Source organism: Pelecanus crispus, chromosome Z (genome assembly GCF_030463565.1).
Source record: "Pelecanus crispus isolate bPelCri1 chromosome Z, bPelCri1.pri, whole genome shotgun sequence".
Classification (NCBI taxonomy): Eukaryota; Metazoa; Chordata; class Aves; order Pelecaniformes; family Pelecanidae; genus Pelecanus; species Pelecanus crispus.
Window position 1 is genome coordinate 10,729,074 of NC_134676.1, and position 17,305 is coordinate 10,746,378.

The 17,305-nt window shown below is 43.8% G+C and overlaps 1 protein-coding gene across 2 annotated transcripts in view; it reads left to right on the forward strand.

Annotated features, from left to right (window-relative positions):
* Positions 1 to 2,269: 2,269 nt before the first annotated feature.
* UBAP1 (ubiquitin associated protein 1) overlaps positions 2,270 to 17,305 on the forward strand; it is a 34,554-nt gene continuing 19,518 nt past the window's right edge. For both annotated transcript variants that reach the window (XM_075726046.1, XM_075726047.1), the window contains exon 1: positions 2,270 to 2,307. The gene's annotated coding sequence lies outside the window, so the exon portion shown is untranslated. The remainder of the gene's footprint in view (positions 2,308 to 17,305) is intronic.

Sequence of the window (17,305 nt, forward strand, 5' to 3'; positions counted from 1 at the left end):
CAGGCCCCGCCGACCGCGCTTCACGACATTTTCCCCGGGATCTTCTTTTTTTTTTTTTTTTACGACATTCGCGTCGCACCTTTGCGGCGGCTCGTTTCCTAGCAACCGAAGGAGGCGAGGCGGGCCTGTGCGGTTGCCAAGGCAGCGGGGCGGCGCCCTCGGGGGCGGGGCGGGGCGGCGCCCCCTGGCGGCGGCGGCGGGGCGGGGCTGGCGGACCCCCGGGGTCCCACCGGCGCGGGGTGGGGGGGGGCGGCCGGGGGCTCTTCCCTCCCCTCCTCCGTGCCCCAGCAACCGGAGCTTCCCGGGCAAGGCCTGGAGGGAGGAGGCCCCTTGTAGCGAGCAGCCGGCTCGGCTTTATCCCCCGGCTCCTGCGAGAGCCCACCGAGGGGCGGGCGCACGTCGCTCGGTGCACGGTGCAGGGCTTGGCCAAGCACGGAGGTGCTCCTTTCCGCCTGGAAACGCCTGTACGGCCGGGGAATTAAAGGCCGTACAGCATATTTGTGCTTAAAGACGCCGCTTATAAAACTGATGTGGGTGGGTGTGTGCTTTTACTTATGTCCCTGTAGCTCTTGTGTGCTTTTCCCTGTGATTCTAGACACAAAAACTAGGGTAACCCAAACCCAGCAATTGCCGTTTTGCAAGCGGTGTTGCAGAGAAAAGAAAGGAGAAAACAGAGAAACGTGCAACGTGCAGGCAAATGGAAAAAAAAAGCCAGTTCCTGACCACCTGGAACCCTCTGGTTTTTGAAACCCACCCCAAGTCACAAGAAATCAGTAAACTATTTTCCCGATGAAGAAGGCATTTCTTTTATGCCATTTGTGTGTTCATCTAACAAACTGCAAAGACAAGGGTGCTGTGAAAAGCAAAACTGAAAAAAAGAACTGTAAAAGAACCTCACAGGCTTTCCAGCTTCCCCTGAAAATAAAGAGCCCAAGGGATAGTGTGGCTGTTTTCAGCTGTGATTTACCGCAATTAATGCCCCTCTCCACATCCTCGCTCACTCATGAACAGCTGCCACCTGCATTTTGACCAAAACCCCTCCATTTTGGACCAAGGCCCTCTCAAAAGGCTGAAAACCCGCTGCCAAAGCGGCTCTGCGGGGTGAGCACCGTGCTTGGGTGCATCCCAGCAGGAGTGCCCCCCCCCAGCAGCAGCCCCCGGTGAGGGGACAAGGGCAGGCAGCGAGTCGGTCACGGCCACTGAGGGAAGGGGCTAAGGCACACGGGGCTAAATCATAGAATCATAGAATCGTTTAGGTTGGAAAAGACCTTTAAGATCACGCAGTCCAACCATTAACCTAAGACTCCCAAGTCCACCACTAAACGGTTTCAGGGCAGAGTAATAATTTCACGTTTCCTGGCTTGGTGGCTGGATTATCTTTTACTGCAAGTAAAAACTAGGAGTCGTTAAGGTTGGAAAGGATCTCCAAGATCAGCAGTGCAAGCCTCAACCCAACACCGCCGTGCCTACTAAACCGTGTCCCAGAGTGCCACGTCTAGGCGTGTTTTGAAGAGGCGCGGGGATGGTGACTCCACCGCCTCTCTGGGCAGCCTGTTCCAATGCTTGAGCACTCTTTCCGTGAAGAAATTTTTTGTGCTAGCCAAGCTAAACCTCCCGCAGCGCAGCTTGAGGCCGTTTCCTCTCGTCCTGGCGCCACCTCCTTGGGAGAAGAGACCAACAGCCACCTGGCTACAGCCTCCGTTCGGGTGGTTGTGGAGAGCGACCTTATGGTCTCCGCTCGGCCTCGTCTTCTCCAGACGAAAGAATCCCAGTTCCCTGAGCAGCGGCTCCTCATAAGACTTGCTCTCCAGAGCCTTCAGCGGCTTCGTTGCCCTTCTCTGGACACGCTCCAGCACCAAATGCCCCCTCCGGGCCCGGCTCGCCGCCTTCCTCCAGCCCCGGGGGAGCCCGTCACCGTGCCCAGCTGGGAGAGGGGCAGGAGGTGCTGAAGGAGCCGCCGGGCCGGGGCCGGGGCCGGGGCTGGGACGGAGCCAGGCCCGGGCCCTGGCACCGCCCGCCGCCCGCTCCAGCCCCGCCCCCCGCGGGAAGAGGCGGGGCTCCCCTCGCCCCGCCAGGGTGACGTCACCGCGAGCCCCTCCCGATTGGGCCGGCGGGGGCAGGTGACCTGGCGGCGTGACGCCAGCGCGTCGCCGGGGAGGCGAGGCGGAGGGCAGGTAGACAAGATGGCGTCGCCCGACCGCGGGGCTGGAGGTGGCGACGCGGCGCGGGGTTCCTAGGGGCGGGCGGTGGGCAGTGACCGCGGGGACAGCCGGAGCCGACAGCCGGGGGCCGCCGGGCGCCGCGCAGGTAACGAGCGGGCCGGGAGGGGCAGGGGCTGGGGGTGCCGGTCCCCGCCTCGTAGCGGGGCCTGGGCGGGGGGGCGCAGCCGGCCGCTCCCCGGGGCCCTCCGCCCCGCCGCCGGGCCCACACTTCTCCGCCGCTTCTCCTGGTCCGGGGCGAGGGACCCTCCGCGCCCCCGCCGTGATTCAGCAGACGTGAAGTGGCGGCGGGGCGGCTGCGGCGCCGCTGGCCTCCCGGGGGCGGGGGGGGGGCTGGCAGGTTGGGGGGCCGCTCCCCCGGCCCTGGAGGGCAGCGATCCCATGGCGCTGCCGTAGCCTGTGGCCTTGCTCCGCCTTCGCGGCGTCTCGCCGCTGCTTGTGACGGTGCCGTTTAATGGAGGTGAGAACTGCACGGTCAGCTCGGAGGGACGGAGCCCTGGCGCCCTGTCCTGGGCTGGACCCGGGGGGCAGAGGGCGGTCGGGCAGGTAGGGTGACGCCTTTCCCTACGCTCTCCGGCTTTCCGGCGGTTTCAGGGATTGCCTGAGTCAGGGGAATGCCTTTCTGCCTAATAATCCTTGGTGAATTTGCCTTCTAAGAGGTGATTGCTGTTGAAATCTGAGTAAACGGTTAGTGTCCATCATATTTGGAAGTAAGTTGCACCCCACGATAACTAAATCTTCTGTGAAGAACAGAAACATATGCTTGTGTTTTGAGGGGGGGGGATGTGCATGTACGTTTTTTTGTCAAGCATGCCTTCAGGTAACTTGTTAATTTCTGGGTCTTGTGTTGTGAAAACCATAGTACTCATTTTCCCTACGCCACTGGTGACTTTAGATTTCTACTGTATTCACTCTTTAGTTGTGTCTTGTAGGCTGAAGAGCCAAAATCTTGTTTACTTCGTGGGTCGTAGCCCTTCACATCTCAGTTTATGCTTATTACCTATTTCTGGATCTTTTCCGGTTAGCTGTTCTGCTTTTGAATAGGGAAGAGGATCGTATCTTTCTCTGCATTTGAGATGCAGACATACCATGGATGTATACGCTGCTGTAAGAATACTTCAGTTTTGTAGTTTCTAACTTGATTGTGCAATTAATATAGCTGCCATCCCGGACTCCAGTAAAAATGTATTCACATCGAATATAAGTACTTTGAGGTTGATATTCCTAAATGACAAAAACCTCTAACAGAACAGGAGTCAGGTTTCTGGACCAGTCCAGCAGACCACCTCATCTAACTCTATCACACTGGCAGCCAGAGCTGTTTTGGCTGATGCTGGTGGCAAAAGTGCTGTAATGCTACAGAAGGCATCACCTTACTCCTTCTCTTCCTTTTTAATTGTGTAAGCTTACGGCTTCCTGTTGCTTTCACAAACTTTTGGGACTGATAACTCAGGACATTCAGTATTGTTGTCAATGTCCGGTCTTTATATCATTAAGTTTTTGACACCACTCTGTTCCTTTGTTTTACAGTTCTGCTGGGTTGAATACTTTGATAAATTGACCTGTGAGAAATTTAGTTTTATTTATTAGACAGAACTTCTATCCAGCCTTCTCTGGCATTTTGTTTCTAACATAATCACTCCCAGTCTTTCCAGTCATAAATTCCAGAGCTTCAGCTGCCATTTTACAAGGATCTCTGCCTAAAGGCATTGCTACCTGTTTAAAATTGATCAGTGCAATTCAGATCAATGTCAGTGTAAAGAAGGTCTAGTGGAGCTGTCATTGAAAAGCTCTGGAAGATGTTTTTGAAAACTATTGTTTGAAGAAAAGGCAAAGAAGGGTTGTTTACAAATTCTAAATAGCTTTCTTGTTTGAAAAAAGTAGGTCTTCTAGGGTGTAGCAAAGGTTGGCTTCTCTTCCCTGTATTGTGCCTGCTTGTTCTGATAACTAGGAGGGTGATGCTATTGATCTGACAGCATGTACCACTCTGCAGTCAGTCATTGGGGTTGCAACTGGTCGATATAAGCCTGAGCTCACAGTTCTTCTGTGGTAACTACTTAGGTAGGTAATCCTCTCTGGTATGCAATTGCATTACTTAATGCTTTGACCCTCTGACTTGGTATGAATAAGCTCATGTTTTGTGTCCCTAATGACCTTTTGCAGTCAGTGTAGTCTTGCAGTGAGCTCTTCTAAGAGAAGCTGAGCACTGGGTTTTTTCCCTCTCTTAAATAATTAGATTTATTCTAAATCCTTGCTTGCGTGGGGAAGGCATTTTCTTAAATGTAAAAAAATACTGTCTTTCCTGTGGTTGGGAAATTTCAAAAGAATAGCTTGAATGCCCAGACCTGCTTGTGTTTTGGTTTGGTTTTTTTTTTTTTCCCTCTTTGAAAGGCTATAACGTCTCTTCAGAATCCTTTAATCTTGCAACCTACCTGAAACACAGAAGTATATCAAAGAGAGAACAGAATATCGTTGCTCTGACTTAGGCTTAAATCTGCTTTTCTAGAAGGGAAAGCAGATTGGTTCAGAATACGATGTTGCATTAGTAGTATTACAGTTTCTAACTGACCGAGTTCAAATGGAAATTCTGAGCTTGTATTTTCTCAGCTGCATTTTGTGTCAGAAACTCTTACACCAGAGTAACATTTTAAGTAGGGAAATTGGAACAACATGACTCCTATCCAAGAAGCAGTCAGTTCTTCAGCTGGAAGGTGGTCCAAATACGAAGATACTAAAGCTACTAAACTATTGTTAGTCAGTATCATGGCAACTAGTAATAAAGAGTGGTGAGCTCCTATTTAGTCCGGTCTATGTTGCTGGAGATCAGCATTCATGATAACTATCTACTATATTATGTAAAAGATTCGATTTAAGCCCTTTCCTAATGTATATGTTTGTGCTTGCACCATTTGACATCTCTAGGCTAGCAGCAGATGAAGTCATGACTGAAATGACTGGTGAGATTTTTTCCCTGAGTTTGGGAGGTTGGATTTCTAAGAGTATGCATGTTACCAGTTGTGCTATGTCCAATTGTGCTATGCACTGTGCTTAATGCAGACATACAGATGTGCTTATGTATTCAACTTGATTTGCCTCATCAATTCTGAACTCTAAAATAAAAGTAGATTCCTAGTTTATAAACACTCTGCAAAGTAACTGGTAAAGCATATGTATTTCCTTTTATGATACAGCAAAGACACACTGGGTTCCACCCTAATGACTAGTACTGTCATGTGGTGTCCTTGCGCAGTAATATATAATAATTTGAAATAGAAATATAGGAGGCTTCAAATAGAAATGTAGGAGGCACATGTATTCAACTTGATTTGCCTCATCAATTCTGAACTGTAAAATGAAAATAGAGTCCTAGTTTATAAACACTCTGCAAAGTAACTGTTAAAGCATATGTGTTTCCTTTTCTGATATAGCAAAGCCACACTGGGTTCCACCCCAATGACTAATACTATCATGTGGTGTCCTTGCACAGTAATATATAATAATTTCAAATAGAAATATAGGAGGCACATCTAGTAGGGAAAGGAGTTTATATGAATAAAATCACCATTAATCATCTGGAATAAAATTGTGTGTGGTGAAAAAAAGGATAGAAAGCTTTATGCTCTGAGAAAATAACGTGTTCTTAATCTTTTAATTAAGCATTAGGTCACCACAAGCAGTTTGTGGCCAACCTGACTTCTTGGTAGAAAGAAGCTGGAAGATTATTGACTTTCATTTTTCTTGCTGGGTTTGTAACAGTATAAAAAGAAGGGGTTTTATTGTGCTTTTCGGAAAATAGGTTCTTCGTTGGGAAGAAAGGGAATGTGTAAGTGAATGCATCCCCTAAATCAGGTGTTAGTTGGAGTCTTGGAAACAAAAATGGATAGAAAAATTATGGTACTATAAAATACCTTTGCAGTCAAGGAGGGTAATGAACCATAAAGATTTTGGGAGACAGATTTCTATATTACATGCCTCTGAGATTTGTGAGCTGCTTATTAATCAAGCTTTAATTCTATCAGTGGTCATTGGCTGGCAGGGCTCTGTACCGGCAATTACTTTTACAACTAAGCGTATAACTATTTGAGGATTTGTCTTCTAGGTACTATTCTGAGAAATAATTTAAAGAAAATCTTTGGGTAAGAAGATTCTTTATCAAGTTTTAATCAGCCAACAATATGTGTTAACATTTTAATCTGAAGAACTGTCAGACTTTGTGAGGTGGAGGGGGAGATGCATTTCAGGACTCCCACAGCTGATAAGGAGTCTCGGGCTTGCACAAATACAAAATGCAATTCCTTTAAGTCAGTGAACTGTCTATGGAAGAACAATTGCTAGATTCTGATTAGTGTCTTAGCAGGTGACAGTCTTGAAAATATCTGCAGTTACAGTCTTCCTTCTTGTTTGTAGAAGGGAGCTTACTACATTATTTCTGTTGATTTGCCTGGAAATCTTTTGATAGCTGGTAAAAATCTTGTAAATGTGCTCCTAGATCACTGAATGCCTGTGCTTAGTAATGTAATTGCTTTGCAAAGAAACTGGAAGTAAAGATGATAAAAACCTTGTTGCTTTTACCCAACACTATTGATTTTTTTTAATTTGTATGCAAAGGGAAAGCTAGCAAATTCAAGTGTGGACATAAATGTAATACTGTTATATTCTGTAATGTCTTCTACATGAAGATCTTAACTGGAAAAGCCTTCATAAACACAGCTTAAAGAATCCACCAGCAAGTTATGAGATGCACGATCAATGAAGGCAGACAAAGGTGGAGAAGTTGAACATGGCATGAATGGCTAGGTGGTCTAAGCTGCTTTTGCAGCTGGGGATGGACTCTGGAAATACCTATTTGGTTGACAGAATGGCTGTCAGATCTGTTTGTGTGACATGATAATATCATCCTTTTCATACCTGAGCTTCCATATTGCATATGCAAGTAGTATACAGTTCTGAAGGTCTGCCTGTCTCTTTGGATGTTCTGTATGTGTTATGGTGCTGGACTGGTGAAGTTCTGCCTTCTACCTCCCTGCCTTCTCTCCCCTCTCCCAAGGAGATGAACGCTTGAAATACACCAGCATTTAGTGCAGGGATCTAGCTATACTCTGGATAAATTGATTCTACCAAGTAATGTAAAGGTCGTCTTTCCCAACTTGAAGGGAAAGAGAGAAGTTGTGTATCCATTTTACTACAAGCCTTCTTCAAGGCGTAGTTCTCCTGTAGTTTGATGTTAGTGCAGGAATGCAAATGTGATGCTCCTGTTCTGTTGTTAGGCAGCACTGGATTTATTTGCTAAAGCAAGCTGGATTGAATCAGATGTGGGTTATAAAAGAGTCAGGCTGGGACTGATTCTCAGGTTAAAGGAGAAAATCTGGTATCTCAGTTGAGCAATGGTCAACCCTTAGTCTTTCCACTTTCCTTCTTTTAAAAAAAAAAAAAAAATCTTGCTTCTTGTCACAGTAATGATGGTCCACTGAGACAGATCTCTGTACTGTTAGCAGTCCCATATTGTTGCCAGTCTGTCAGATGTTTGGAGAGGAAAAGCCATGGGTATGGCTGTTGGATGGTCGTGGGGCAGTCTCATCCAGCAACCTGCTCTGGTCTAGTTATAGAATAGGAGTAAGGCTAGATTGCTGAAGCTGAGTCAGATCTGTCAAAATGGCCTGAGGCAGTAAAGCTAATGCATCTCTGAAGGCTGCTTTCGCACATAAAAGGAGCAGTTGCTGTTTAGTTATTCATTGCTTTAAGTGTTTCAGGGCTTGCATTCATTACTGTAGCTGCTGAAGAAATTTCTGATACTCAGTAATAAAGTTTATACCACAGAGTGCGACTGGAGATAGTGTATAACAAAGATGTAGACTTACATGAGCTTGAAGTAGTAACTTAGAAATAAAGTTTGGTCTAAATCCAATTTCATATTATCAATCCAGAAGAACATCCTTAAGGATTTTGTACTAAGATGAAACGCTGAATAAGAGTGATTTGATAGGGGAAATTGAGGGGACAAAGATACTGTCCAAACCTGAGAGAATGCAGTGAAATTCCTGGGATAGCTGTGGATTTGGAATTCAGGAAATACAAGTTCTGTTCTGGCTTTGTTGCTGGCTGAGCTGGATGACTGTGGGCAAACTGCTTCAGCTTTGTGCCCTGTTCCTCACGCCTGCAAAAGAGGATGGTTTTACTGCTGGTTAAGTGCCTTGAAAACTGTTTTGAAGTCTCATGCAAGAACTAGGTAGTGCTGAGGGTATAAGGCAATTTTGGCAAAACTACTTTCTGCCCAGGGGAAAGGTAATGAATGAAAAGTGTGTGTGTAAGGGTGTTCAGTTCCTGACCATATGAATATCCTCTAGCCTTCCGGATTTCATTTGAAAGCAGTGTCTTTTTCTGGCTATGGTTTCTTTTCTGTTCCACTTGAGCATGAAACTCTAGTTCAGTCTTTGTATGCTCTTATCACTGGGAGGCTTGTAATTGTCTGTGTGTCTGTCAATCCCAGTACTTTGCAAGTTTCTGGATTTTGCTCTATACATTCATGATAGAAAGATCATTCTGTGTTTGTAGTGAAGTGCAGGCTTCCAGTCCTTAAACTCATCTGCTCCAAACATTAACTACAAGTGTATCATTGCAGTGCTGGAGGGGAAAACTGATTTGTTGTCTTACACAGAAAGAAAGCAGACCTTTTCAGGTTTTTTTTAAGTGAGGAAATGCAAATCTTGAAACTTGAAATTTTTATACAGAAAAAATTGGAGTTAAGGTGGGTGGGTGTAGAGGTTTTTTTGTGATGCTTAGGGATCTGCTGTGTATCTTGCCTCAATATAGCTGGTGAGGGCTGCCCAGCAGGGAGGGAGGAGTGACACCTGTGATACAGAAAGGCTTTCTGAAGCAGTATGTAAAAGTGAGTGTAGCAACTTGGAGCATCCTTGAGAGTTACATCTCAGGGGCTGGGTAGTTGCTCTGCTTTGCTTCTCAGAGGGTGAAGATCGTCTGCGTGTTTGTGTATCTTCACTGCTAGTAACCTCAGCTGTAGTGGTTGCACATGTAGAATGGACCTTGTTTAACAGAGGTACTGACTTTGTTTTTTCCCTGTTGCTTGTGGCTTTCATTCCTGAACTTTTCAATCTATTGTTGGATTATAGGCTGACCCATATTTCTATTTAAGCAGTCCTAAATAGAGGGGCCTTTGCTGTTTGAGAACTCCAAAATCAGGAGGTTGCTGGGAAGATGTTTCTGCTCAGGACTGGAGTGTGCTGCCTTCAGGTGGTTGTAGGCCACTGAAGTTTTCTAATATACAGCACAGCAAGCAGTTCACTTACTTATCATACTCTGGTTTTGTAATATATCCGCTATAGTTGAGGGCAACCTCAGTTTGAATTTTCGGCTCAAAGATAGATTTCTACTTTCCTACACTAGACAAGCTCACTCAAGACAACTTCAATTCCTGTGTTCCCAGTGAATTCAATTCCAGAAGCATACTCGGTGTGGGTACCACCAGTTTGCTGAGCCTGATCAGGTGTCTGCTGCCATTTTCATATGTCAGAGTATTTTTTTTTTTTTGATAGCTCGTAATGATACTTCTGTTCCAGTGTGTTTTTAAAGAGCAGAACTTAATCTTTGCTACCAGCTCTGGTCTTCTCTAGAGTTAACAAACCTTTTCAAGAAATGATTAAGGTGTAAGTATTCACTTCAAAACTGTTTCCTGCTCTTCATGCTCTGTTATGCACCAGTTCCGTGTTTCATTAAAACAAGTGGAACTTGCTCACTTAAAATATGACTTCTGGTAGCGGAATTTAATTCAATGTTGAATACTGATACCATTTCCCATCCAGGACATCTTTTTAATGCAGTCATTCAGTCCTGTTTGGACTGGGTGGAAAAACATGAAAGCAGGCTTAACTGATACTTTATCTGAAGATGAAACAAGATTGGTTCTTATTTAGGCATTACTGCAATGGACCATATTTTTATTTGCTTGATTCACTTTTTTATATTTCAGTTTGATTCCTGTGTTCTGTTGAGTTAGTCTGGGAAGGAGTGTGACCCTGCTGAGACCTCAGTTCAGTGAACATGTGAAAATAGCTGAAGTGAGTGTTCACCTTGAAGAGTGATGAGGTGGTTTGGGGTTTTTTTGCCTTGTCTGTTAGTTTTTTCCTTCAGTGCAGCAAAACCTGGGATCTTTTCAGATGTGTATTTCTGTATATGCTTATTTTCTTGTCTCAGTCTTGATAAGAAGGGTTGGGTGAAGACAGATACCTGTTGTCTTAGTAGGAGTGACACATGAATTAAGGACAAAATGAGCTAGCATTGAAAGCTGAAACTGTACTGGTGACATGTTGATGGGTGGAAGAAGATGCATAAACCCCCAAAAAAGTCAAGTAAGTGTGTGAAGAGCATCGCATCTGTAGCACCTAAGATGGAATTCACATTTCTCACATTAGCACTGTCAAGACAAAGACAAATCATGCTTATCTGTTATGTTTTGAAAATCAGGAAGGTTTGACATGGCGTGAGTTTTGTTGTCACTTAACAGAAAACTGTTTTGGTAAGGACACTTTTCCAGGTGTGGTGTGATCCTACTACTGAAGCACCTAAGAGCTGAAGTTTTTAGAACTTCCTCTTCCATGTATCTCAAAGCATGTATTTGGTGAAGGAGTGACTTAGAGTGAATAGGGGTATTTCCTGGAAAACAGGCAACACTGGGAGATGAAACTGAAAGAGGGTAGATTTAGGCTGGACATAAGGAAGAAATCTTTTTACAGTGAGTGTGGTGAGATCCGGGGGTTGAGTGGGGTTGCCCAGAGAAGTTGTGGATGCCCCATCATTGTAAGTGTTCAAAGCCAGGTTGGATGGGACTTTGAGCAACCTGATCTAGTGAAAGAAGTCCCTGCCTGTGGTGGGGGGTGGAGTAGATGGTCTTTGATGGTCCCTTCCAACCCAAACCATTCCATGATTGGTGGCTTCTAAATTAAGTGAATTTGCAGGGAACTTGCATTCTCAGAATGTGTGTCTCTTAGTTGAGAGAAATGAGGTGTGTTAGTAGAAAATGGGAACATCAGATGGCTGGAAAAGTTCAGCAGTTTTAAGTACGTTATGGGAAGGATCCTGTAGGGAGTGGGAGAAGGCTGTTGGTGGCCTTATGTGTATTTAAACTGCTTGGACTGAGGGTGCAATCAGGATTTGAAGCAGTGGCTCCCGTGCCGAGTTCAAGGCTTTAGCCTGCTTGCTGCAGGGCCGGCAGAGTTGTTTGTAGGTGGAATAGTTAATTTAGCAGGCTGTATTTTCTGTCAGTAACATACTGATTTTTGCTGGGAAAATACTAAACGTGTGGTGAGAGTGGGTAGCACATGTCACCCTCGTGTAAGAGGAAAAATTGATGAATCTATAGTAGTCTAACACTGGTCCCATTATTCTTGTATGGTGCAGTAGACGCATATTTTGGCTGAGTTCAAATATATGAAATGGCAAGCAATGTTTGATCTGCTGGCAGATCTTATTGTTCCATTTTAAAACTTTCGTTGAACTTGATTTCTTGCTAGATGTTTTTTGTCTGCTTTGTTAAGGTAATTCCTCAAGCATTTGTATTTTACCAAATTTCTAACCAAAAACATAACTATCAATAAATAGTACCATTTCTTTTCTGAGCTTTAGCAGGGAAAAGGTGACAGTTGTATAGCTTGCTTTGGAATGGATTTTTTTAAGTAGGGTGATGTAATTGCTGTAGTATGTTTAAATGCATTGAATTCTAGTTAATTAATATTTATCAAAAGAATACAAATTGCTTTCTGCAACAAAATAATTTGAGTTCTGGTGTCAGTATTGGGAGTAAGTCCTGATACTGCCAACAGAGTTGAACTTGTTTCTAGATAATATCAGCTACCTGTATACCTCTCTTGATCAAAGGGCATAGGAAGAAAAATCTTGAAACTGCACATTCTGTTATTTTTGGATTAAAAAGAGGATGATCTGATTAATGGCAAAAGCTGTTTTACTCTGTTATGTTGGCAGCATTTTGGGAACGTTTGTCTAGCTCTGCTCATTCATAACTGGGACAAGTCTGCAGTATTAATAATATTCAAATATTTCAGAGTCAGCTTGTTACATATCAAAGTATCACCACAACAAATAGAGCAGCATTTTAATTAGCTTATGCTGCTCAGGGTTCCAGACATACGTTTTAAATGTGCAGGATATTCCACTGTTTTTCTCATGTCTTTACCAAACAAACAGAGTAAGTGGGGTATTTTGTTGTTGAAGCTAGCAACATTGTCTAGCTAGCAGTCTCTCTCATTCAAGAAGGGTTGTATTGAAATACTAGCTTCTAAAGTGCTAGGATTAACTAGAAAAGTTAATGCACATACCTGGCTCTGACTAGTGCCAAGATTACTGTTAAAGATTTGACTTGCTCAAATAGTAGTGTGTAGTCTTGTGCTAATTAAGCTTAAGTAGCTAAATTTGTTAATAGTTACTAGATGCTTTCCATCTGACTATTTAAGCTCTCAGAAGTGGTAGATATTTGCTATCCAAACTTTAGATATAGGAAAATAGCAGTTAAAAGCAGTTGCTCTGCTTGTCAAATCTGGGACTTGTTTCATTACTGCATTGTGAGATTATTGTAGCCGTCACTGGTGGTACAAGTGCTGGATCATCTTCTCCCACTTTTTTCCTTGAAAGTAGGAGTTGCACAGCATATTTATATTTTCTGCTATGGTTTATCATGCAAATGTCAGTGTTCTTTCTGTTGTATCTCAAGGAGGGGAAGATGGTCCTTCTATTCTAGTTTACCACCCTTTTCTTGGTGATGATACAGCTTCTAGATTAGTGAAGCTGATCTCAAGAAGCAAAAAAAGGTGTAGATCTATATTTTTTCTCTGCTTTTCTGTGTAGATGATCTTTAAATAACTTAGGTAACAATTGATAGTAGGAACTATGCTCTAAAATCCACATCTGCTCTTGGATGTCTCTGGGCTGTCCCTTTGTTTGCTGAGTTTAGAAGTCAGGCCAGCCTTAGATGTTAATTGCAGATGGTTTTCTCTTGGGGCAGGACTCTTGTTTTTTGGAAAGAGTCCATTTTAAAAAGGTCACCCATTTGCTGCAACAGTTAAATGGGAATTTAGAATATGTGCATCTTCTACGCTCTTGTTTGGCATGTCAGTTTGGCCAAAGGAAAAGCTTCCACTGATCTGCCTTGACCATAGGGCTGTCTGTAAGTAATTTTCAGTTTTCTTACGCTCTTGCCTATGAAACTTTTAGCTCTAGAGGCTTGTGTGGCGTGTAAGCTTCAACTTCATTGGAAACTTGTATGGCTGATAAGTGATTCAGTGATTGAAAAACTGGTGCATCAGTGTACTGCATTTCCTCAGCCATTGTAGGATTTTCCTTTGTTCCTGGGTGAAATGTAAGGCAAATTACCTTATGTCCCAAATACACAGTCAGGATCTTAAAGGAGGAATAGGGCTGCCTGTTATCAGTTAAGAGTCTTAAATCCTTAACCAGCCCAAATAGTACATGCTTTTAACAAGCGCAGTGTCTTTAGTGAACAAAGTGGGAAATGACATGAGGATAGCTGCGTAACTACAAGTGTCTAATATTAATGCAGTGAATCCATATGGAACAACAGAGTGAGAGAGGCCGTGCTTCTCTGAGAGCAAGTGGAAGAGCTGTCTTCCACTTTAACTTCCCGTTGATTGATGTGTCCTGAAGCAGAAGGTCTAATTGCCCGCTATGTCACACTAAGCAATGGCACGATTTGAAGAATCAATTTCTCCTAATGCTTGTCGCTGCTTGGAAGGTGCTATCCCACATCTGCAAGCCCTGTAATGGATGTTATTGCTATCACTCAAGAGTGTTCTCTCGTAATACAGTAATGTGATCTGCACACAGACCTACTCTTCAGGGGCTCTTTTCCCCCTGTCCTTCCTACTGACGTATTCTGGAAATGTTTTTAAAAGTGCCATTTTATTGGTTCCTGTCCCTCTGGCCCTCAATCATTGCACTGGAAATAACAAACTAAATTAGTCTGTTATAGGCTGTCCTTCAAAATTCAGACCTCTCATCACAGTTGCTTGGATTGTCAATCCATGGGATGTGTATGCAGCAGAGATATCTCATCCATTCCTCCCTCCACCCCCTGTTGTCAGTGTAATCCCTACTGTGCATTTGATTAAATGTAGGGTGACCACTTGTACTTACAGCCCATGAGATGAAGACATGTCATTAGATTTGTTTTAACCAGTTGCCACTGAAAATTGAATGGAAACTGCATACCTGTATTTGCTTCAAGGAGGGTCTATTTTTTTTCTTGTTAAAATAGACCAAGAACCTTAATGTACCTTATCTCCTGGATTGCAGTAGCACTTAAAAGGAATTACTGTAGATATACTTAATTTTCCTTTTCCTGTTAAGACTAGTGAAAGTGATGCTTTTTCTTTTTTTGCCTTTTTTTTTTTTTCCTGCAGGGCACAGAGTTGCAACATGTCAAACCTAGTTTTACAACAACTTTATCCAAAGAGCTGTTATCAGTGGCTCAACAGGATGGTGCTTAATGAAAGGGGAATAGCTCCACACAGCTGACTGTGCTCATTGTTTGCAGAACTGTTAGAGGTACAAAGCAGAAGCGGTTGCGGCAGATTTTGAGGTGATGTCATCTATTTGGAGACTGCAGTAAATGAAAACGGAATCTGTTTTGTACTATAGTAAACTTCTGTGGTCAGCTTTTTACTGTCAGTCTACATAAGATATCTCAATTGTGTAGCAATGATTGAACACTTAGGTGGGAAGCTTTGATCTAAGAATCTTAACTTCTGTTTTATCTTAGCAACAGGCACTGTCTACTTCTAATTTTGTTGTATGAGGCTATATACAGAATCCTGGTGTAGATTATAGCCTTTCACTTGCACTGAAACAAGTAGTTATAGTGAAAACTTAAACCACTGTCTAAATCTGGAATACCTGTGACACATTAGAAATCAATCACTTGAATCGAACTGCTTTTTGTTGTCTCTCAGTGTAAGATCAGTAGTAGTTCATGAATGTAATATAGGGAGAAAAAAAAATTTCTTTTTGAAGTTTTTTTTTTTGTCTTTTTGTAGTTTTCAGAGTGAATGGATGCATCCTCAGTTCTGTGTACTTGGACTACACAATGTGTATTAGCAGGCAAAATGGAAGTTGCAATATCAGGTCTGTCTTCTCTGAAAATCATAGATGTGCTGATTTGATTATGGTTGATAACTTGAGGCATTTTGGTTTCTTGTGACCCATAATAACTACATTTCTCATTTATCTGAATCTTAGGTGGGAGTTACTTTGGGGAATTCATGTGGTCTGAAATCTAGACATACGTGCACCCCAAAATGAGGGCTATAGCAACAAAAGATGAGTTCTTCATGACAAATAGTTAAATTGTCTTGAGTTATCACTGAGAAAGCTGTTCCAGGTACCATTAGTGGTAGGATGCTTCCAACTTGACCAGTCAGAGCTCTTTCAGAAGAAAAGGAATGTAGATATGAACGTAAGGAAAAACACCGATAGAAGGAACATGGAAATAATAAAACCACCACAACTTCCCAGCAGCTCCCCATGAGTCAGCTTAGTAGTAACTTTTTTTTTTCCTCCTCTGTTGATGAGACTGTCCCTTTGGTATTGCTTGACTGCACCAAGACACACTTCTCTGCATTCTCCTTGTCTGGCAGCACAGCTAAGTAGTCATTCAGGTCTAAGTGGTCATGTGCCAGGTGGACTGTCTTGGTCATCTCTGTGCTGTCCCTGCAAGCCTTTCTAGCTTGTCATCTATCCCTTTGTGCCAGTTGTTTCTGTCATCGGTTTTGTCTTGTCACTTCTCTGTTTCTTCATCTTTGTGTTGAGTTTTTTGTTGTTGTGGTTGTTTCCCTGTCCCCCCACCTACTTCTGTTGTCACTCTGAGGTCCTCTGCCTTAATCCTGGGCTCTGCTATACTGTGCTCCTCTGGCTGGTTTTAAGAATGTTGCCCTATTACCTCAGTGTTACTAAGTGAAAAATGGACATACAGACAGGAAGGGCAGGGCTCACATTAGGTTGCTTCAGTGGCTGCTGATGTTAAAGTTCATTATAAGTTTTAGGCACTTGTCCTCTTCAGAGGGTTAGCCAGAACCAAGAATGAGGGAATGGGGCTAAGGAGGTTGACACTTATAGAATAGAGCTTGCAGGTGTGTTGTGGTTTAACCCCAGCCAGCAACTCAGCACCGTGCAGCTGCTCGCTCACTCCCCCGGGTAGGATGGGGGAGAGAAACAGAAAAAGGGAGAAAACTTGTGGGTTGAGATAAAGCCAGTTTAATAAGTAAAGCAAAAGCTGGGCATGCACAAGCAAACAAAACAAAGAATTCATTCACTCCTTCCCCTTGGCAGGCAGGTGTTCAGCCATCTCCAGGAAAGCAGGGCTCCATCATGCATTAACAGTTACTTGGGAAGGCAAATGCCATCACTGCAAATGTCCTCCTGCTTTCTTCTTCTTCCCCCCAGCTTTATATGCTGAGCATGACGTCATATGGTATGCAATATTCCTTGGGTCAGCTGGGGTCAGCTGTCCTGGCTGTATCCCCTCCCAGCTTCTTGTGCACCCCCAGCCTGCTTGCTGGTGGGGTGGAGTGAAAAGCAGAAAAGGCATTGACTCTGTGTAAGCACTGCTCAGCACTGACTAAAACATTCCTGTATTGTCATCCCTATTTTCTGCACAAATCCAAAACACAGCCCTGTACTAGCTACTGTGAAGAAAATTAACTCTGTCCCAGCCAAAACCAGCACAAGGTGCCTGGCCTGCACTAGGATTTTGCTACAGGTTTGCCAACAAAAGCAAGATACTTACTGCTTATGTGGGATATTTTGGCACTGAGGACACATACAAGGCTTTATGCAGGTCCAGATTGATATACTGCTGCAAAACTCACTGGGTGGTAGACATGCACATCATCAGTTCTGTGGGATTCATGTGCATTGTTACTAATGTTCCTGGAGCAAATTGATAGTGTCACAGCAACTTGGTGTTCAGTTACCCAAGATCAGTGTGTGAGATGGTAACTTAGTATGTCCTTGCAACAGCCTGCTGGAGAGGGCATAAAAATTATCCT